A 22,165-nucleotide genomic window follows, 5' to 3' on the forward strand; every position below is an offset into this window, starting at 1 on the left:
GAAGAATACAGAAGAGTTTAAAAAGGAAAACATCGCAAAAAAGAGGGCGCAAAAAAATCATCACGGAATGAAACGAAAAGAATACACTGAATCAAATCAAAGCAGAGAGGAATGAACACTCTTTGTCTAACAATGCAACTGATGGTGTGCTAACGCACTCATCTTTTAGCTTGGTAATAGTGGCTGCTTCAATGATTTCTCGAGTCAGTTGATTTAAGTTTTTTGCCAAAATATCTGTTTCCTTGAAAGTGGGGGAGACGCGTCGGCAAGGACTGCAATCACGGCAGTGTATGGCCAAATTACCGGACCTTTTATCCTCAGCATTAGCTTTATGCTCCAGTAACCGCTTATTGATACATCGGCCTGTTTGGCCGACGTACTTCCTGCCGCAGGGTAAAGGAATCGAATAGACGACACCCGACGAGCATGCTACGAACGGATCCCGATGCTTAATTGTGCAGTCTGGAACTTTTTCCCCAGAGCCGTTGACCTTCCTGCAGAGTCTAGAAAGCCGGTGAGGAGCAGAGAAAATAACGTCTACTCCTGCCCTTTTTCCAATTCTTTTTAGGTTGTGCGACAGTTGGTGGATGTAGGGGATTACAGCTACCTTTTTATTGCGACTCTGCCCTTCCCTTGAGGTTAGGCTCTTTCCTTGCCTCGTTTTCAACATTTTTTGAGCAACTGAGGATAGGAGTAGGGCCGGGTACCCAGAGCTGAGAAGCCTCTGCGCTTGGTTAAAGAAACTGCTTTCAAGACTGTGCGCGCAGGACTTGAGTAATGCGTTATTGAAGGTGGCCTGGATTATGTTTCTCTTGACCAATTTCGAATGAGCTGACTCATACGGTAAAAGTGGCTTATTGGCCCTTGGTTCGAAGATCCAGCATACGTGATCGGGTAAGAAGTGCAGCTTAAGTTCAAGAAAGCGAAGACAGCTATTTTCTGGAACTTCATGCGATAAAACGAGGGGATGAAAAGACTCCCTAAAAATGCCTAGAACCTTGGAAACTTCAGTCATGAAAGCATTGCCTGGGCAGTCGAGAAAAATTAGATAATCATCGACATATCTGAATATCTTTAGTACCGGTGAATTTGCAATCTTTGTGCTTACTTCTCTGTCACGCATGGCCAAGAAGAGGTCGCTCAGGATAGGGGCGATGCACGACCCAATACATATGCCCTGCTTCTGTATAAAAAGAGATCCATTCCACTCAGCATAGGTAGACCTAAGATATACAGACAATAATTCTAAAAAGCCACTAGCAGAAACGCCACATGCATTTTGAAAAGCCACAGCTCCGTGTTTGTCGATACACTCGTTTACACAAAGGAGCAGATCGTCGTGCGGAATTGAATAGTAGAGGTCTTTCACGTCAACGGAGAAACCTAGGTAGGCCCTGCTGCCATGTTCTCGCAAGAAGTGAATGGTATCACTTGAGCTTTTTACTAGGAACGGATCTTCTACTGCGAGAACGCTGAGATAGGCTTGAAGAAAGTTAGCAACCAATTTTTGCCAAGTGTCATTCTCTGAAACGATTACACGAAGCGGGCACTCGGGTTTATGTGTTTTTGCAGTAAAAAATAAGCTGAGGGACATTCCTCTGCTATCTGTTATCGAGCGGGAAAGTTTATCGAGGTTCAACCGTTGGCACAACTTTCCTGCTGTACTCTTAACTTTTGTCAAGGCAACGTTCTGACATTTGTCAAAGCAGGAATTGAGTGCGGACGATGCTTTTTCACAATAGACAACCTTCGGCAGTAAAACAAAACCCCCTTCCTTGTCAGCGGTTAGCAGGGACAAGTTGTTGTTTTTCAAGTAAGCGATAGTCTTCCCAATAGGTGGCTTTTTGCTGGTACGACTGTGGCGGTTGAGTACGTCAACGCCTTCGGAGACGCAACGATCTATGTCGGCTGCAGGAGCTGACCTTGAGACTTGCCTGACCATGGTCAGTAATTCCGGGGCTGAGGGGCTTGGTTCGATGGCGAACTTGGGCCCGCACTGGAGCAACTGCTGGAATTCCTTGGGAATGTTACTGGCGCCTCCTAAAAGATGAAGACGATTGCTGGCCGGTGCTTGCTTCTTTGGAACTGCCGACCGGAGACGTGAGAGCGCACTCTGCCACAGGAACTCAGTGGTGCTATCGATTATGCGCGAAAACTCGCGCCACTTGCTCCACGAGATGGGTGTTGACGGAGGCACAAGCAGAAGTTGAAGATGTTGCCGGAGCAGACGGGCTTGGTGCTGCCATTCGGAGCGCAAAATCTTACAAATCCGGTTTCCATGGCCGGCCGAGGGTCGAAGACCACCGAACAGGTTCAGAACATCAGGCGGTAAGATCTGGTGTCGCACGCAGAAACCCAGAATCCTAGCCTTGCAGGAAGCGGACGAAATCAACGAGACAAGATGGCACGGATCGACACTGAACGAGAAAAAAGGGCCCCTTGTATTAGAAATGAACTTGAGCAAGGTTTGTTGCTGGGCGAGTTGGTTGGGGTACATCTTGAGAACACAGCGCTTGCAGACAAAGGACCAGAACAAGAAGGACACACACCTGCGCTAACTAACAACTTTTATTTCGGAAGGGGGCCGATCCGCGCCTTTTATACAGATTTGGAGGGAATGATGCGCACGCGCACAACACAGCCAGGTGGGAGCATGGAAAGAGCCAACACATAGACCAACTATTCTTATCGCCACTGATAACCAACAACGCAGCCAAGACAAGCAAGAAAAGAAAAAAGAAAAAAGAAAAAAGAAAAAAAGAAAAAAAGAAATAAAGAAATAAGAAAAAAGAAAAAAGAAAAGAAGAGAAAGAACCAACGGGGGGAGCAAAGGCAGGGAACGTAAGAAACAATTCCAAAAAGTACCAAAAGATCCCGAAGAAGCCAACAACCAACACGGCTAAACGACTGACGATGAATGGTAACAAGATGAAGGCACTAAAAACTGAACAAACAGGCATAAAAGGTGCAGGAAAAACCTGCGGGAGAGTAAAAGATTCGGCACAGCTAAAAGATGACGGAAACTAAAGGCGTTAAAACAGATACAAGCAAAAACCCAAGAAGCCGACGCGAAAGAATTCAAGCAGAAAAGGTGGTCACTAAAATATGACATTGAACAGACAACAGATCTCTAAAAACAAGCAAAGAATTGGTTGCTAACTTTCTTCAAGCCTATCTCAGCGTTCTCGCAGTAGAAGACCCGTTCCTAGTAAAAAGCTCAAGTGATACCATTCACTTCTTGCGAGAACATGGCAGCAGGGCCTACCTAGGTTTCTCCGTTGACGTGAAAGACCTCTACTATTCAATTCCGCACGACGATCTGCTCCTTTGTGTAAACGAGTGTATCGACAAACACGGAGCTGTGGCTTTTCAAAATGCATGTGGCGTTTCTGCTAGTGGCTTTTTAGAATTATTGTCTGTATATCTTAGGTCTACCTATGCTGAGTGGAATGGATCTCTTTTTATACAGAAGCAGGGCATATGTATTGGGTCGTGCATCGCCCCTATCCTGAGCGACCTCTTCTTGGCCATGCGTGACAGAGAAGTAAGCACAAAGATTGCAAATTCGCCGGTACTAAAGATATTCAGATATGTCGATGATTATCTAATTTTTCTCGACTGCCCAGGCAATGCTTTCATGACTGAAGTTTCCAAGGTTCTAGGCATTTTTAGGGAGTCTTTTCATCCCATCGTTTTATCGCATGAAGTTCCAGAAAATAGCTGTCTTCGCTTTCTTGAACTTAAGCTGCACTTCTTACCCGATCACGTATGCTGGATCTTCGAACCAAGGGCCAATAAGCCACTTTTACCGTATGAGTCAGCTCATTCGAAATTGGTCAAGAGAAACATAATCCAGGCCACCTTCAATAACGCATTACTCAAGTCCTGCGCGCACAGTCTTGAAAGCAGTTTCTTTAACCAAGCGCAGAGGCTTCTCAGCTCTGGGTACCCGGCCCTACTCCTATCCTCAGTTGCTCAAAAAATGTTGAAAACGAGGCAAGGAAAGAGCCTAACCTCAAGGGAAGGGCAGAGTCGCAATAAAAAGGTAGCTGTAATCCCCTACATCCACCAACTGTCGCACAACCTAAAAAGAATTGGAAAAAGGGCAGGAGTAGACGTTATTTTCTCTGCTCCTCACCGGCTTTCTAGACTCTGCAGGAAGGTCAACGGCTCTGGGGAAAAAGTTCCAGACTGCACAATTAAGCATCGGGATCCGTTCGTAGCATGCTCGTCGGGTGTCGTCTATTCGATTCCTTTACCCTGCGGCAGGAAGTACGTCGGCCAAACAGGCCGATGTATCAATAAGCGGTTACTGGAGCATAAAGCTAATGCTGAGGATAAAAGGTCCGGTAATTTGGCCATACACTGCCGTGATTGCAGTCCTTGCCGACGCGTCTCCCCCACTTTCAAGGAAACAGATATTTTGGCAAAAAACTTAAATCAACTGACTCGAGAAATCATTGAAGCAGCCACTATTACCAAGCTAAAAGATGAGTGCGTTAGCACACCATCAGTTGCATTGTTAGACAAAGAGTGTTCATTCCTCTCTGCTTTGATTTGATTCAGTGTATTCTTTTCGTTTCATTCCGTGATGATTTTTTTGCGCCCTCTTTTTTGCGATGTTTTCCTTTTTAAACTCTTCTGTATTCTTCTCTGTTATGTTTTATCGCCCACACGTTTTTTACGATTCTTTGCTTGTTTTTAGATATCTGTTGTCTGTTCAATGTCATATTTTAGTGACCACCTTTTCTGCTTGTATTCTTTCGCGTCGGCTTCTTGGGTTTTTGCTTGTATCTGTTTTAACGCCTTTAGTTTCCGTCATCTTTTAGCTGTGCCGAATCTTTTACTCTCCCGCAGGTTTTTCCTGCACCTTTTATGCCTGTTTGTTCAGTTTTTAGTGCCTTCATCTTGTTACCATTCATAGTCAGTCGTTTAGCCGTGTTGGTTGTTGGCTTCTTCGGGATCTTTTGGTACTTTTTGGAATTGTTTCTTACGTTCCCTGCCTTTGCTCCCCCCCGTTGGTTCTTTCTCTTCTTTTCTTTTTTCTTTTTTCTTATTTCTTTATTTCTTTTTTCTTTTTTCTTTTTTCTTTTCTTGCTTGTCTTGGCTGCGTTGTTGGTTATCAGTGGCGATAAGAATAGTTGGTCTATGTGTTGGCTCTTTCCATGCTCCCACCTGGCTGTGTTGTGCGCGTGCGCATCATTCCCTCCAAATCTGTATAAAAGGCGCGGATCGGCCCCCTTCCGAAATAAAAGTTGTTAGTTAGCGCAGGTGTGTGTCCTTCTTGTTCTGGTCCTTTGTCTGCAAGCGCTGTGTTCTCAAGATGTACCCCAACCAACTCGCCCAGCAACAAACCTTGCGCTATTGGCTGCTGCGCGCTGACGCGGCGGCCCCCTCCGGCGGTGGCCGGAGCGACTTGGCTCTGTACTTTTGTCGTTGTGGTCGCCGTCTTTACCATCTCTCGCCGTGTCTTCCGAACAGCTTCCTGCAGACTGCTGACTATTGCGCAGTCCGTCACGATGCATCCAACAAGGCTAAAGAGCGTGTTCGGTGCACGGAAGCATGCAATGAAGTGTGTTCGTTCGGCAAAGCGTGTCGCCAACAAGGACTGTCGATGCTTCATGCCGCGTAACTTCTGCTACATCGCAACTAGACAGCGATTGCGTCGCCGGTTCCAGCGACGTACCAGCACCTTCATCGGTGCAAGAATGCGTTGCTTCCGGCATGCCTTGTGTACCAAACGCATCAACCTGGGCGACTGCGGCCTCCAGCTCCTGTCTCGCACCTACCCCGAGGCGTGAGAACGCGTCGCCCGCCGTTCACTTGGAAACGCATTTCCTGACGTGCGAGGAGATCGAGATTCTGGCTGCATCTCGGGAGCCACTTATCGGATTTCCATGGGGTTTTTTTATTCCATACCTGAATAAATTTCCGAGGGAAAGTCGAGATCGTTTATTCAGATTATTGTGCCTGGAATTTGTCATAAGCAATTAATATTGGCTAATGAGGTCTAATCAACGACACTAAATTCAGTGCTATGTTAAAATTTTTCAGCAAGGAAATTCATCAAACGGGCCTTGTCTTGACCTGCGGTACCCGACTAGGAATAACCATAATGAATTTCACAGTTACGGCACTGGTTTCCAATTCTCCAGGCCTGGAGTAAAGGACCTATGTGAACCATTTTGATATGCTCCAGTAAATTTAGAGCCAGTGTACACAGCTTCATGAAACTTAGTATTTCTTCAAATGTCTGTGTTTAGAGCCTACCCTGAATGTTTCATTCAGATATATCTCAAGACACAAGGAAGCTGGTGTTCTCGCAACCTTTGAGGGCCGTTTTCTCAGAATGTATTTCTTGCCTGGTACGGCTGCTCATTCTGGCTGCTGTTCGGGAACCGCTTATCGGATTTCCATGGTTTTTTTTTTTAATTCCGCACCTGGATAAATTTTTGAGCACAAGACAAGCCCGCCTTTTCAAGTTATTGAAATATGCCTAACGAAGGTCTAATTTATTGAAACTAATTCTGTGCTGTGCTAAACTTTTCCAGATTTTGCCCTGGGGCACCTATCCAGGAATGACCGTAATGAATTTCACAGTGCCAAGGCTATTTTAAAATTCTCCAAGCCTGGAATAAGCGACCTTATGTGGACCACTTTGATATACTCCTCTAACTTGAGAACCAGTGCCCACAGCTACACGAAACTTGGTAGTTCTTCACATGGTTGTGCTGTTAGCCTACCCTGAAAATTTCATTCAGATATCTCAAGAAACAAAAAAGTTGGTGTTCAAGGGTAGCCTCCCCCCATAACTACGTTAAAACCCTACCAGTTTTTTTCTTGGTTTAGAAAGGATAGTAACTTCAGCGTATGCACTAAACACAGCTGCTCCATAGCCGATTTCATGACCAATTGCACAGAAGAGGTTACACAAACGACTGGAACAACATTCTACATAAATAAAACTCTGAGGACAGTTACAAGTGTGTACCGCGAATGTTTTAGCGTTAGCTGTGGAGCGAAAGCTAAGAATTTTTGTGATATTCTGGCCTAAACTAGCAGATTCTCCTCCGGTGCTCGAGTGCACGCACCCTGACACGCGCTACCTCACGCCCCATGACTCTTCTTGACAGTCTCGCCCGCTTTCTTACACCACATACCCTGTCGGCAGCCGGCCACACCAGTGTACTGTAACGCTGCCAAGTTTCCCAAGTGAGCCATTGCCGCTGGCGCTCTCGTCAAAATATAAACACACCATGCTGTTACTGGCGCAGCATTCTGGCAAATTGCCGTGGCCTGCACCACAGACGGCATCAACCCCGATGGTATTGGAACTGAGGCACGAGCTAAGAAGAGCTATACTGTCGTTGGCACGTCTCCTTTTCTTCTGTATTATGTGAGCGCGTGCACGGCGGAACCTTTATATTTCCCATGCATTGGCAAAATAAAACCAATTTTGAGTGCACCGACTGTTCGTGTCGTGAGTGTTTTCCTTACATTGTGTTAGTCTTTCTTTCCCGCTGCAGTTACGTCGAACCTAATGCACTGAAAACATTGTATTTGAAGAGCAGATTTTCTGGTGGTGAACAGACCACAATCACACGGTGCAGTTAAAGCAGGTCGGGCAGGAGCCACCAACGGGTGCAGACAGTTCAAGCAGGAAACTCCTGCCCGGCCAATAAATGGCAAAACAAAGGAAAAGCTTTGCAATTTTGCAAGTGCACCAAATAGTTTCGAACCTTCCAGCGACGCTCTCACGCAGTGTTGGGCATGGAGGTTTTAGAAGGAAGCCAGCAGGAAACGCAGAATGTCACTACCTTCTTAATAAAGGAACGTTAGTCAGGGCCACCGAGAGCAAGAGTCAACCATGAGCCGAAAACATATTTCATCTCAAGCAACAGGCCACGCAATTTACATAACATATGATATATACAATAACATTTTTTTATTATTATTAGGAAAGGACCACCCACCTGACCCCGTAGTTGAACATTGTCATTTCTCAGGCGGTCCAGAGACTGCTCTCGTCGGGGTGCTCGGCAAGGAGTATGGCTGGCTGCCATCTTGCCTCTCTGTAAATGTGCCAGCGCCGCAATACACAGCAGTCAAACAACCTTCAGAACTAGCCTTTCTTACGGAGGTCACGAGACACTTTTGAAATGGCCACAGGCATTCCACTGCTCTATTCTAGGTGTTACAACTCTGCATCAAAATGACACCAGATCGTCTTGTCACCAGCGTTACAGTAGTTCACAGTAACATCACACCCCCTGCAGTCACCACTTGCCTTTTACATGACACACTGCACTTGCACCCCCTCTGGTGCATTCACAATCCACTGCTAGCGCGCACACAAAGGAAAGACTCACCCTTAGCAGACATGATGGCGGCCGGCTTCCCGAGTGAGTTCAGCCACTGCCTTGCACTTCAGGCGAGGCGGAGGATTGCTCCGGAAATTGAGCAGTTGCCGAGAAGACAGCCCATACTTCGGCCTGGCACCTCTTTTCTGGCTGGGTTCTGCACAAAAAGAGGGACAGTCTAGCTCGCAAGCGGCATGAGAAAGCTACAGCTAATGGCTAATGCTGCATGCCTTCCTCGTTTATCCGGCCATAAAAGACCAAAATGTATGCTCCGCTACACTCAAATAGGCCCGCATTAATTCTAACAAACCTCCAGCCCCGTTCAACTCAGATTTACATCCAGGACTGACTGTACTAAACCACGTGGCCGAAACCTAATGAGTGCGAGACAAAACCTCTCCATAGCTGGCCGAAACCTAATGATTGCGAGACATAACCCCTCCATAGCAGTGAGGCAAAGTTTATAAGCAAAGGACAACAGAAATGTTCCTTGGGGTTTACCCATTGGAATAGTCCTCTTGCACTAAAGAAAAAAAGTCTGCCTCCAAACAATGACAGCGAAAAACAACTTGTGCATCGACCTGAAGGAGTGGCAGCATTCATGCAGTAAACCTCACGCATTAGCAGCAGATGCGAGTGAATTTTAGAACCAAGCAGATGAAAGTGAACATTTTGGCAATTGTTATCATCACCACCATGTGTCAGGCCTACCGTCACTAAACAAGCAGCGAACATTAAATCAACATGCATACTGCCACTGCTGGATGGTAAGGAGTTCTTTAGTTCTACACCAAATATATGTGGCACTGACGTCCCCAGTTCAGCGTTGTTAAAATTTTAGATGAGAAAGTCGGTTTATTTTTGTTGTTTGCAAAGCACCAAAATTAAGAAAAGATGCCTTACCCAACCCAATCCTCCTGCTCTCTCCGAGGGCACAGTGCCTGTTGTCGATGTCAACGTGCTAGATGCACCTAAACAAGTAAAGTAGGGAGAGGGCCAGGGCAGTGAGCATGGCAGCAAATCTCAAACATGGTTTGCTACATTTCTATCATGTCAAGACAAAGCTAAAGCCCTTACGCGAACACTCTTGAGTGACTCATTGTTGCCCTCGATGCTGACCAAAGCATTAGCTTAGAAGAACTAGAAGCTCAAATTAGCAAAATCCGCATGTTAATTTTTGAAAGCCCATGTATAGCGCATGTGGCACAGTGACCGCACACTGGCTGAAGCAGGACTGGTGCCTGACCAACATTGGTGTCTGACCAACACTGCTCAGCATCCTCCAGCGCTTCACACTTAGCGGCATACAACACTCGCAATCTTTTCCACACACATTGTTTGGCTACATTGCCTGGCTGATATAATTTTCCTTGTGGCGCCATGAAAAACAGTGTAGTTTTACTGTATCATTTCACAACTTCCTAACTGAAAGAGCTCCTATGAGCCGGGTGAGTGGGCTGTTAAAGTAAAAAAAAAAGTCCCTACAGGCCTTGTGCCTCTGCCAACACAGATTTCATCCAATGCCCTCCAAAAGCATCTTGTTTCACGAATGTAGCAAAAACTGCAAGAAGCCATTAAACAGTTGCATGGCAAAGCAGCAGAACAAAAAGCAGGCAGATTTATGGACAGTCACCAATATCCCGTGCTGCCACTGAGCTCCAAAAGTGGAAGCATTCATACAGAGTAGCCATAAGCATATGGAATAACCAGTTCTTGACAACTGAGAGCAAATACATACTATTAGAGGGACAGTGAAAAAAGTCTATCAATGTTTTTTTTGGTTAGCAAAATCATTGATAGTTCAGCATTTGATGGCTAGTTTGCCGCTCGTCTGGGAGCGAAAGATGTATTTATTTCAAAGAAGCTTTTGCCGCCCTCCGATTCAAACTGCACACTCATATGGCATCACAGGACGGAGCGACGTGAAACGTCACGTAAACGCAGACTCCGTCCAGGGAGCCAGTTATGCGCCCTTCCTTTCCTCAAAACCATCCGCATCTAGAACGTTGTCAACGCCAATGTCAATGAAAACAATGAATCGTTGATATGTTCCCAGTTCATACGATATCACTGTTAATACGCTCAAAATCGCGGACATTAAAAATGTCCCATAGCATTACGCCATATTTTTCCAGGTTAATACATTTCCAGAAAACACGATTTCCCAACTACTACGTTTAAACTTTCGGAAAACTGTGCTCGTGTAATAAATTTACTGACCAACCGCACATGTGCAAACATACAAGTGGGCAGAATGAGGGCATGCAACATGGTGGGGGGCGCACAATAGTGGCACGCTGCCAAGGTTCGCACTGCCTATGGAGTGCAAAGTGGACCCCGCAACAAAAGCTAAAGGTTGAAAAAAAAAGTAGATTCTGGCCGATGAAAGTGGAGGGCGGGTTCATTATGACAGTGGGATCATTACGCGGGTATACACGGCACATGCTAGACTATATCCAATGACCGTCTAAGAAGCTGCCTAAGCAATTATATGCTTTTGGCTTCGGACTGTTCGGAACACAGCTTCTCCAAATTTTATTATGTAGCGCCCCAAAGGCACCAGTCGGCTACGATTGACGCTTAGTGGATGGCTCGGGACTAGTTTCTACCAGTGGGAATTCTTCCAATGAGTGCCGACGTCACCCAGCCCAGGAACGTTTTTAATATCAGTTATATTCAAATTTAGCCGACCTAGCTGCGATTCGGCCCCTCAATCACAGCAGCTATGCAAAGCATCAACATAGTGAGACAAAATTATGCCCCTTTGCTGCGAGGTACTTGTCCAGTAATTTCTTGCATACGAAAATTTATACTACTCAGCGGATACGAAGTACTTGAAGAGTAGTTTTAGTGCACAAGCAATGTGCCATACATGTAACCCGGCCCACTCGCTAAAAGGCCGAGACGTTGATATCAGCCGGCAACAGTGGCAGGCAAGATTAGACAGCACAGGCACAGCATACATTAACTTCAAGTCAGCTTTGTTCACTTTTGCCATTTTTACGCCAGCATTGCGTTGCAAATCATTCTGATTGCAGCTGCATGTCAGCCTTGCTGCTGTGTGCACATTTTCTTTCAGCTCCTATGCTAGAAACAGTTGCAAGGCAAGGCTAATGACAAACAAAAAATTTGTTTCTTGTTCTACGTTACGCTTGCTTGCATCCTCGATGATATATGCACGGTGTATCTACATTTGTGCATCAGCTCAGTGCACATTCATATATTCGGAAGAGTTGAGTAGAATTTTTTCTCATGTTTCATGGAGCTCACTCAAGCAGTAGTTCACAGTAACATCACACCACCTACAGTCACCACTTGCCTTTTACATGACACACTGCGCTTGCACCCCCGTCTTGTGCATTCACATTCCACGGCTAGCGTGCACATAAAGGAAAGACTCACCCTTGGCAGACTTGCCGTCGCCCGGCTTCCCGAGTTGAATATAGGCAGGCGGCACTGCGTGTGGGTCCCACCGCGGAGCCACCTGGCACCATGCCGCGGCCACTGCCTTACACTTCAGGCAAGGCAGAGGACTGCTCCGGAAATTAAGCAGTCAGCCGAGAAGACATCCCATAATTCAGCCTGGTACCTCTGTTCTGGCTGGGTTCTGCACAAAAAGTGGGACAGTCTAGCTCGCATGCGGCATGAGAAAGCTACAGCTAACGGCTAATGCTGCATGCCTTCCTCGTTTATCCGGCCATAAAAGACCAAAATTTATGCTCCGCCACACTTAAATAGGCCCGCATTAATTCTAACAAACCTCCAGCCCCCTTCAACTCAGATTTGCATCCAGGACTGACTGTACTAATCCACGTGGTGGAAAACTAGTGAGTGCGAGACATAACCTCTCCATAGCAGTGAGGCCAAGTTTATAAACACAGGACAAAAGAAATGTTGCTTGGGGTTTACTCATTGGAATAGTGCTCTTGCACTAGAGAAAAAAACTCTGCCTCCAAACAATGACAGCGAAAAACAACTTGTGCATCGACCTGAAGGAGTGCCAGCATTCATGCAGTAAACCTCGTCCATTAGCAGCAGATGAGAGTGAACATTTTGGCAATTGTTAGCATCACCACCATGTGTCAGGCCTAACATCACTACACAAGCAGCGAACATTAAATCGACATGCGTAAAAAATATATGTGGCACTGACGTCCCCAGTTCAGCGCTGTTAAAATTTTTGATTAGAAAGTCAGTTTATTTTCGTAGTCTGCCAAGCACCAAAATTAAGAAAAGATGCCAAGCCAATCCTCCTGCTCTCTCCAAGGGCACAGTGCCTGTTGTCGATCACGGCATGGTAGAAGCATCTAAACAAGTAAAGTTGGGAGAGGGCCAGCGCAATGAGCACAGCATCAAACCTCAAACATGGTCTGCTACATTTCTGTCATGTCAAGACAAAGCTAAAGCCCTTCTGTGAACACTCTTGAGTGACTCATTGTTGCCCTCAATGCTGACCAAAGCATTAGCTTAGAAGAACTAGTAGCTCAAATTAGCTAAAGCCGCATGCCAATTGTTGAAAGCCCAAGTTTAGCGCACATGGCACAGTAACCGCACACAGGCCAAAGCGGGACTGTCTTCACTACACTGCTGCCTGACCAACACTGTTCGGCATCCTCCAGCGCTTAAGGGGGTAAGCGGCCCTTTAAAAGCGAAAAATCACGAAAAATCAAGCTTTAGAAAAGTGCATATTCCGGCAGTATGTGTCATAAACTAACTTTTCTGCAAATATGAATGACTAATTAGCCGTGAAAGTATTTCAAATCAATTATCTAACGAGCCGTGGTGGCCGGTGAGCTGCGAGAGAGCGCAGAAAATACCCCAACTTCGTGCGGACGCTGTTCCTCAGCCAGCGAACCAAGCGCCGCCATCTTGGTCTTCTTTTGTTCGTGAATTCTTGGTCTTTTTTTTTGCCACTTTCGAAGGCGGCGGCATGGTGGGAGCGTGGCTCGCATGTGATTGGGGCCCTCAAAGCGCCTTTCGAGTTTCCTGCCTTTGAAATGCGAGGCTGCGATTGGCCGGAGGGCGCGCTCCTTGAAAACACGGGGGATCGCACGGCCGCTATTGGCTGCTGCGCGCTGACGCGGCGGCCCCCTCCGGCGGTGGCCGGAGCGACTTGGCTCTGTACTTTTGTCGTTGTGGTCGCCGTCTTTACCATCTCTCGCCGTGTCGTCCGAACAGCTTCCTGCAGACTGCTGACTATTGCGCAGTCCGTCACGATGCGTCCAACAAGGCTAAAGAGCGTGTTCGGTGCACGGAAGCATGCAATGAAGTGTGTTCGTTCGGCAAAGCGTGTCGCCAACAAGGACAGTCGATGCTTCATGCCGCGTAACTTCTGCTACATCGCAACTAGACAGCGATTGCGTCGCCGGTTCCAGCGACGTACCAGCACCTTCATCGGTGCAAGAATGCGTTGCTTCGGGCATGCCTTGTGTACCAAACGCATCAACCTGGGCGACTGCGGCCTCCAGCTCCTGTCTCGCACCTACCCCGAGGCGTGAGAACGCGTCGCCCGCCGTTCACTTGGAAACGCATTTCCTGACGTGCGAGGAGATCGAGATTCTGGCTGCATCTCGGGAGCCACTTATCGGATTTCCATGGGGTTTTTTATTCCATACCTGAATAAATTTCCGAGGGAAAGTCGAGCTCGTTTATTCAGATTATTGTGCCTGGAATTTGTCATAAGCAATTAATATTGGCTAATGAGGTCTAATCAACGACACTAAATTCAGTGCTATGTTAAAATTTTTCAGCAAGGAAATTCATCAAAAGGGCCTTGTCTTGACCTGCGGTACCCGACTAGGAATAACCATAATGAATTTCACAGTTACGGCACTGTTTTCCAATTCTCCTGGCCTGGAGTAAAGGACCTATGTGAACCATTTTGATATGCTCCTGTAAATTTAGAGCCAGTGTACACAGCTTCATGAAACTTAGTATTTCTTCAAATGTCTGTGTTTAGAGCCTACCCTGAATGTTTCATTCAGATATATCTCAAGACACAAGGAAGCTGGTGTTCTCGCAACCTTTGAGGGCCGTTTTCTCAGAATGTATTTCTTGCCTGGTACGGCTGCTCATTCTGGCTGCTGTTCGGGAACCGCTTATCGGATTTCAATGGGGTTTTTTTTTAATTCCGCACCTGGATAAATTTTTGAGCACAAGACAAGCCCGCCTTTTCAAGTTATTGAAATTTGCCTAACGAAGGTCTAATTTATTGAAACTAATTCTGTGCTGTGCTAAACTTTTCCAGCTTTTGCCCTGGGGCACCTATCCAGGAATGACCGTAATGAATTTCACAGTGCCAAGGCTATTTTAAAATTCTCCAAGCCTGGAATAAGCGACCTTATGTGGACCACTTTGATATACTCCTGTAACTTGAGAACCATTGCCCACAGCTACACGAAACTTGGTAGTTCTTCAAATGGTTGTGCTGTTAGCCTACCCTGAAAATTTCATTCAGATATCTCAAGAAACAAAAAAGTTGGTGTTCAAGGGTAGCCTCCCCCCATACCTACTTTAAAACCCTACCAGTTTTTTTCTTGGTTTAGAAAGGATAGTAACTTCAGCGTATGCACGAAACACAGCTGCTCCATAGCCGATTTCATGACCAATTGCACAGAAGAGGTTACACAAATGACTGGAACAACATTCTACATAAATAAAACTCTGAGGACAGTTACAAGTGTGTACCGCGAATGTTTTAGCGTTAGCTGTGGCATGAAAGCTATGAATTTTTGTGATATTCTGGCCTAAACTACCAGGTTCTCCTCCGGTGCTCGAGTGCACGTACCCCGACACGCGCTACCTCACGCCCCATGACTCTTCTTGACAGTCTCGCCCGCTTTCTTACACCACATACCCTGTCGGCAGCCGGCCACACCAGTGTACTGTAACGCTGCCAAGTTTCCCAAGTGAGCCATTGCCGCTGGCGCTCTCGTCAAAATATAAACACACCATGCTGTTACTGGCGCAGCATTCTGGCAAATTGCCGTGGCCTGCACCACAGACGGCATCAACCCCGATGGTATTGGAACTGAGGCACGAGCTAAGAAGAGCTATACTGTCGTTGGCACGTCTCCTTTTCTTCTGTATTATGTGAGCGCGTGCACGGCGGAACCTTTATATTTCCCATGCATTGGCAAAATAAAACCAATTTTGAGTGCACCGACTGTTCGTGTCGTCAGTGTTTTCCTTACATTGTGTTAGTCTTTCTTTCGCGCTGCAGTTACGTCGAACCTAATGCACTGAAAACATTGTATTTGAAGAGCAGATTTTCTGGTGGTGAACAGACCACAATCACACGGTGCAGTTAAAGCAGGTCGGGCAGGAGCCACCAACGGGTGCAGACAGTTCAAGCAGGAAACTCCTGCCCGGCCAATAAATGGCAAAACAAAGGAAAAGCTTTGCAATTTTGCAAGTGCACCAAATAGTTTCGAACCTTCCAGCGACGCTCTCACGCAGTGTTGGGCATGGATGTTTTAGAAGGAAGCCAGCAGGAAACGGAGAATGTCACTACCTTCTTAATAAAGGAACGTTAGTCAGGGCCACCGAGAGCAAGAGTCAACCATGAGCCGAAAACATATTTCATCTCAAGCAACAGGCCACGCAATTTACATAACATATGATATATACAATAACATTTTTTTATTATTATTAGGAAAGGACCACCCACCTGACCCCGTAGTTGAACATTGTCATTTCTCAGGCGGTCCAGAGACTGCTCTCGTCGGGGTGCTCGGCAAGGAGTATGGCTGGCTGCCATCTTGCCTCTCTGTAAATGTGCCAGCGCCGCAATACACAGCAGTCAAACAACCTTCAGAACTAGCCTTTCTTACGGAGGTCACGAGACACTTTTGAAATGGCCACAGGCATTCCACTGCTCTATTCTAGGTGTTACAACTCTGCATCAAAATGACACCAGGTCGTCTTGTCACCAGCGTTACAGTAGTTCACAGTAACATCACACCCCCTGCAGTCACCACTTGCCTTTTACATGACACACTGCACTTGCACCCCCTCTGGTGCATTCACAATCCACTGCTAGCGCGCACACAAAGGAAAGACTCACCCTTAGCAGACATGATGGCGGCCGGCTTCCCGAGTGAGTTCAGCCACTGCCTTGCACTTCAGGCGAGGCGGAGGATTGCTCCGGAAATTGAGCAGTTGCCGAGAAGACAGCCCATACTTCGGCCTGGCACCTCTTTTCTGGCTGGGTTCTGCACAAAAAGAGGGACAGTCTAGCTCGCAAGCGGCATGAGAAAGCTACAGCTAATGGCTAATGCTGCATGCCTTCCTCGTTTATCCGGCCATAAAAGACCAAAATGTATGCTCCGCTACACTCAAATAGGCCCGCATTAATTCTAACAAACCTCCAGCCCCGTTCAACTCAGATTTACATCCAGGACTGACTGTACTAAACCACGTGGCCGAAACCTAATGAGTGCGAGACAAAACCTCTCCATAGCTGGCCGAAACCTAATGATTGCGAGACATAACCCCTCCATAGCAGTGAGGCAAAGTTTATAAGCAAAGGACAACAGAAATGTTCCTTGGGGTTTACCCATTGGAATAGTCCTCTTGCACTAAAGAAAAAAAGTCTGCCTCCAAACAATGACAGCGAAAAACAACTTGTGCATCGACCTGAAGGAGTGGCAGCATTCATGCAGTAAACCTCACGCATTAGCAGCAGATGCGAGTGAATTTTAGAACCAAGCAGATGAAAGTGAACATTTTGGCAATTGTTAGCATCACCACCATGTGTCAGGCCTACCGTCACTAAACAAGCAGCGAACATTAAATCAACATGCATACTGCCACTGCTGGATGGTAAGGAGTTCTTTAGTTCTACACCAAATATATGTGGCACTGACGTCCCCAGTTCAGCGTTGTTAAAATTTTAGATGAGAAAGTCGGTTTATTTTTGTTGTTTGCAAAGCACCAAAATTAAGAAAAGATGCCTTACCCAACCCAATCCTCCTGCTCTCTCCGAGGGCACAGTGCCTGTTGTCGATGTCAACGTGCTAGATGCACCTAAACAAGTAAAGTAGGGAGAGGGCCAGGGCAGTGAGCATGGCAGCAAATCTCAAACATGGTTTGCTACATTTCTATCATGTCAAGACAAAGCTAAAGCCCTTACGCGAACACTCTTGAGTGACTCATTGTTGCCCTCGATGCTGACCAAAGCATTAGCTTAGAAGAACTAGAAGCTCAAATTAGCAAAATCCGCATGTTAATTTTTGAAAGCCCATGTATAGCGCATGTGGCACAGTGACCGCACACTGGCTGAAGCAGGACTGGTGCCTGACCAACATTGGTGTCTGACCAACACTGCTCCGCATCCTCCAGCGCTTCACACTTAGCGGCATACAACACTCGCAATCTTTTCCACACACATTGTTTGGCTACATTGCCTGGCTGATATAATTTTCCTTGTGGCGCCATGAAAAACAGCGTAGTTCTACTGTATCATTTCACAACTTCCTAACTGAAAGAGCTTCTATGAGCCGGGTGAGTGGGCTGTTAAAGTAAAAAAAAGAGTCCCTACAGGCCTTGTGCCTCTGCCAACACAGATTTCATCCAATGCCCTCCAAAAGCATCTTGTTTCACGAATGTAGCAAAAACTGCAAGAAGCCATTAAACAGTTGCATGGCAAAGCAGCAGAACAAAAAGCAGGCAGATTTATGGACACAGTCACCAATATCCCGTGCTGCCACTGAGCTCCAAAAGTGGAAGCATTCATACAGAGTAGCTATAAGCATATGGAATAACCAGTTCTTGGCAACTGAGAGCAAATACATACTATTAGAGGGACAGTGAAAAAAGTCTATCAATGTTTTTTTTGGTTAGCAAAATCATTGATAGTTCAGCATTTGATGGCTTGTTTGCCGCTCGTCTGGGAGCGAAAGATGTATTTATTTCAAAGAAGCTTTTGCCGCCCTCCGATTCAAACTGCACACTCATATGGCATCACAGGACGGAGCGACGTGAAACGTCACGTAAACGCAGACTCCGTCCAGGGAGCCAGTTATGCGCCCTTCCTTTCCTCAAAACCATCCGCATCTAGAACGTTGTCAACGCCAATGTCAATGAAAACAATGAATCGTTGATATGTTCCCAGTTCATACGATATCACTGTTAATACGCTCAAAATCGTGGACATTAAAAGTGTCCCATAGCATTACGCCATATTTTTCCAGGTTAATACATTTCCAGAAAACACGATTTCCCAACTACTACGTTTAAACTTTCGGAAAACTGTGCTCGTGTAATAAATTTACTGACCAACCGCACATGTGCAAACATACAAGTGGGCAGAATGAGGGCATGCAACATGGTGGGGGGCGCACAATAGTGGCACGCTGCCAAGGTTCGCACTGCCGATGGAGTGCAAAGTGGACCCCGCAACAAAAGCTAAAGGTTGAAAAAAAAAGTAGATTCTGGCCGATGAAAGTGGAGGGCGGGTTCATTATGACAGTGGAATCATTACGCGGGTATACACGGCACATGCTAGACTATATCCAATGACCGTCTAAGAAGCTGCCTAAGCAATTATATGCTTTTGGCTTCGGACTGTTCGGAACACAGCTTCTCCAAATTTTAATATGTAGCGCCCCAAAGGCACCAGTCGGCTACGATTGACGCTTAGTGGATGGCTCGGGACTAGTTTCTACCAGTGAGAATTCTTCCATTGAGTGCCGACGTCACCCAGCCCAGGAACGTTTTTAATATCAGTTATATTCAAATTTAGCCGACCTAGCTGCGATTCGGCCCCTCAATCACAGCAGCTATGCAAAGCATCAACATAGTGAGACAAAATTATGCCCCTTTGCTGCGAGGTACTTGTCCAGTAATTTCTTGCATACGAAAATTTATACTACTCAGCGGATACGAAGTACTTGAAGAGTAGTTTTAGTGCACAAGCAATGTGCCATACATGTAACCCGGCCCACTCGCTAAAAGGCCGAGACGTTGATATCAGCCGGCAACAGTGGCAGGCAAGATTAGACAGCACAGGCACAGCATACATTAACTTCAAGTCAGCTTTGTTCACTTTTGCCATTTTGACGCCAGCATTGCGTTGCAAATCATTCTGATAGCAGCTGCATGTCAGCCTTGCTGCTGTGTGCACATTTTCTTTCAGCTCCTATGCTAGAAACAGTTGCAAGGCAAAGCTAATGACAAATAAATAAATTTGTTGCTTGTTCTACGTTACGCTTGCTTGCATCCTCGATGATATATGCACGGTGTATCTACATTTGTGCATCAGCTCAGTGCACATTCATATATTCAGAGGATTTGAGTAGAATATTTTCTCATGTTTCATGGAGCTCACTCAAGCAGTAGTTCACAGTAACATCACACCACCTACAGTCACCACTTGCCTTTTACATGACACACTGCGCTTGCACCCCCATCTTGTGCATTCACATTCCACGGCTAGCGTGCACACAAAGGAAAGACTCACCCTTGGCAGACTTGCCGTCGCCCGGCTTCCCGAGTCGAATATAGGCAGGCGGCAGTGCGTGTGGGTCCCACCGCGGAGCCACCTGGCACCATGCCGCGAAGCCATCACATACTTAGGCCTGGCACCTCTGTTCTGGATGGGTCCTGCACAAAAAGTGGGACAGTCTAACTCGCAAGCGGCATGAGAAAGCCACAGCTAATGGCTAATTCTGCATGCCTTCCTCGTTTATCTGGCCATAAAAGACCAAAATTTAGCTCTGCTACACTTAAATAGGACCGCATTAATTCTAACTAACCTCCAGCCCCCTTCAACTAAGATTTACATCCAGGACTGACTGTACTAATCCACGTGGTGGAAAACTAGTGAGTGCGAGACATAACCTCTCCATAGCAGTGAGGCAAAGTTTATAAACACAGGGCAAAAGAAATGTTGCTTGGGGTTTACAAATTGGAATAGTGCTCTTGCACTAAAGAAAAAAAGTCTGCCTCCAAACAATGACAGCGAAAAACAACTTGTCCATCGACCTGAAGGAGTGGCAGCATTCATGCAGTAAACCTCACGCATTAGCAGCAGATGCGAGTGAATTTTAGAAGCAAGCAGATGAAAGTGAACATTTTGGCAATTGTTAGCATCACCACCATGTGTCAGGCCTAACGTCACTAAAGAAGCAGCGAACAATAAATCAACATGCATACTGCCATTGCTGGATGGTAAGCTGTAATACCATGAAGGAGTTCTTTAGTTCTACACCAAATATATGTGGCACTGACGTCCCCAGTTCAGCGCTGTTAAAATTTCAGATGAGAAAGTCCGTTTATTTTTGTTTTCAAGCACCAAAATTAAGAAAAGATGCCTTACCCAACCCAATCCTCCTGCTCTCTCCGAGGGCACAGTGCCTGTTGTCGATGTCAACGTGCTAGATGCACCTAAACAAGTAAAGTAGGGAGAGGGCCAGGGCAGTGAGCATGGCAGCAAATCTCAAACATGGTTTGCTACATTTCTATCATGTCAAGACAAAGCTAAAGCCCTTACGCGAACACTCTTGAGTGACTCATTGTTGCCCTCGATGCTGACCAAAGCATTAGCTTAGAAGAACTAGAAGCTCAGATTAGCAAAATCCGCATGTTAATTTTTGAAAGCCCATGTTTAGCGCATGTGGCACAGTGACCGCACACTGGCTGAAGCAGGACTGGTGCCTGACCAACATTGGTTCCTGACCAACACTGCTCAGCATCCTCCAGCGCTTCACACTTAGCGGCATACAACACTCGCAATCTTTTCCACACACATTGTTTGGCTACATTGCCTGGCTGATATAATTTTCCTTGTGGCGCCATGAAAAACAGCGTAGTTCTACTGTATCATTTCACAACTTCCTAACTGAAAGAGCTCCTATGAGCCGGGTGAGTGGGCTGTTAAAGTAAAAAAAAAGTCCCTACAGGCCTTGTGCCTCTGCCAACACAGCCTTCTTCCAATGCCCTCCAAAAGCATCTTGTTTCACGAATGTAGCAAAAACTGCATGAAGCCATTAAACAGTTGCATGGCAAAGCAGCAGAACAAAGAGCAGGCAGATTTTTGGACCCAATCACCAATATCCCGTGCTGCCACTGAGCTCCAAAAGTGCAAGCATTCATACAGAGTAGCCATAAGCATATGGAATAACCACTTCTTGACAACTGAGAGCAAATACATACTATTAGAGGGACAGTGAAAAAAGTCTATCAATGTTTTTTTTTGGTTAGCAAAATCATTGATAGTTCAGCATTTGATGGCTTGTTTGCCGCTCGTCTGGGAGCGAAAGATGCATTTATTTCAAAGAAGCTTTTCCCGCCCTCCGATTCAAACTGCACACTCATATGGCATCACAGGACCGAGCGACGTGAAACGTCACGTAAACGCAGACTCCGTCCAGGGAGCCAGGGCTATCCAGGGAGCCAGTTATGCGCCCTTCTTTTCCTCAAAACCATCCGCATCTAGAACGTTGTCAACGCCAATGTCAATGAAAACAATGAATCGTTGATATGTTCCCAGTTCATACGATATCACTGTTAATATGCTCAAAATCGCGGACACTAAAAATGTCCCATAGCATTACGCCATATTTTTCCAGGTTAATACGTTTCCAGAAAACACGATTTCCCAACTACTACGTTTAAACTTTCGGAAAACTGTGCTCGTGTAATAAATTTACTGACCAACCGCACATGTGCAAACATACAAGTGGGCAGAATGAGGGCATGCAACATGGTGGGGGGCGCACAATAGTGGCACGCTGCCAAGGTTCGCACTGCCGATGGAATGCAAAGTGGACCCCGCAACAAAAGCTAAAGGTTGAAAAAAAAAG

At 46.2% G+C, this 22,165-nt stretch overlaps 1 long non-coding RNA gene across 1 annotated transcript in view; it reads right to left on the reverse strand.

Moving 5' to 3' along the window:
- The window catches only part of LOC144113375 (uncharacterized), a 103,576-nt gene that overhangs the window by 29,074 nt on the left and 52,337 nt on the right, over window positions 1-22,165 (reverse strand). The window contains exons 11-14 of the long non-coding RNA XR_013310751.1: window positions 16,426-16,573; window positions 16,030-16,128; window positions 8,370-8,517; window positions 7,974-8,072 (exon numbers count right to left, since the gene is read on the reverse strand). This is a non-coding gene — a long non-coding RNA (uncharacterized LOC144113375). The remainder of the gene's footprint in view (window positions 1-7,973; window positions 8,073-8,369; window positions 8,518-16,029; window positions 16,129-16,425; window positions 16,574-22,165) is intronic.

The sequence above is a fragment of the Amblyomma americanum genome, chromosome 1 (genome assembly GCF_052857255.1).
Source record: "Amblyomma americanum isolate KBUSLIRL-KWMA chromosome 1, ASM5285725v1, whole genome shotgun sequence".
Lineage (NCBI taxonomy): Eukaryota > Metazoa > Arthropoda > Arachnida > Ixodida > Ixodidae > Amblyomma > Amblyomma americanum.